At 41.8% G+C, this 1,339-nt stretch overlaps 1 pseudogene; it reads left to right on the top strand.

Annotated features, from left to right (window-relative positions):
* The first annotated feature begins 339 nt into the window (after positions 1-339).
* Positions 340-796, top strand: LOC132226253 (large ribosomal subunit protein uL29-like; annotated as a pseudogene).
* Positions 797-1,339: the final 543 nt, after the last annotated feature.

Below are 1,339 nucleotides of genomic sequence, written 5' to 3'. Positions count from 1 at the left end.
GAATATTATTTGGCCATAACAAGGGAATGAAATACTGATAAATGCTACAACATGAGTGAACCTTGAAAACATTTTGCCAAGTGAAAGAAGCCAGACATGGAAGGCTGCATGTGGTATGATTCCATTTATAAGAAGTTACCAGAACAGGTAAATCCATAGAGACTGAAAATAGATTAGTGGTTGCCAGAGACGGGGGAAGAAAAGAATGGTGAATGACTGCTAACGGGTATCGGATTCCTTCTGGGGGGTAATGAACGTATTCTAGAATTAGATGGTGATGATGGTTGTATAACCTTGTGAATATACTAAAAACCACTGAATTGTACACTTTAAAATAGTGAGCTCTCCGAGCAGGTGGCGGCGGCGCTGGCGGCGGGGTGTTCAGCTATGGCCAAAAGTAAGGCTCGGGACCTTCGAGGCAAGAAGAAGGAGGAGCTGCTCAAACAGCTGGACGACTTGAAGGTGGAGCTGTCCCAGCTGCGCGTAGCCAAAGTGACAGACGGCGCAGCTTCCAAGCTTTCTATCTCCCGTGTTCTTACTGTCATTAACCAGACTCAGAAAGAGAACTCAGGAAACTCTACAAGGGCAAGAAGTACAAGCCCCTGGATCTGAGGCCTGAGAAAACACGCGCCATGCGCCGCCGGCTCAACAAGCATGAAGAGAACCTGAAGACCAAGAAGCAGCAGTGGAAGGAGCAGCTCTACCCCCTACGGAAGTACGCGGTCAAGGCCTGAGCATCGCGGCGTCAATAAAGCACAAACTGGCTGAAAAAATAAATAAATAAAATAAAATAAAATGGTGAATTATATCTCAAAAAACAAATATTAACAAAAAAGATTTGATATCTCTTACCATGTCAGAGCAGGAAAGGATCTTAAATATCATTGGTCTACCTTGATCATTTTGGAGAGAAAGAAATTAAGGCCCAGAGGAAGGGAGTGGCTTTAAAAAAGTGACATAGCTAGTCAGCTGCCAGTTGAGTAAGGGGGTTCAGGACCTCTGCTACCAGTAGAGTGCTTTCCCTTTTTTCTAAATTCTTTAACATGTATGAAAAATTTCAGTCGTATACAAAAATAGAGGCAGTAGCATAAACTCCCTGCACCTATAACCCAACTTTAATTATTGCCAGTACACAGCCAGTCTAATTTCACCTATGACCTCATCCACTTATGTCCCTCCTAGATTATTTTGAAATGTATCTTAGATATCATATTTTTCACACATAAATAATGCAGTATGTGCATGTTGTCATGTATTTTTACTTACATGGTCTCTTTCCCACACACATATAAATGCATACAAAAGAAAAAGTAAATGTCCCTGACAAAGAACAAAAGAA

Source organism: Myotis daubentonii, chromosome 2 (genome assembly GCF_963259705.1).
Source record: "Myotis daubentonii chromosome 2, mMyoDau2.1, whole genome shotgun sequence".
Taxonomy (NCBI): domain Eukaryota; kingdom Metazoa; phylum Chordata; class Mammalia; order Chiroptera; family Vespertilionidae; genus Myotis; species Myotis daubentonii.
This window is presented reverse-complemented; position numbering and strand designations above follow the sequence as displayed.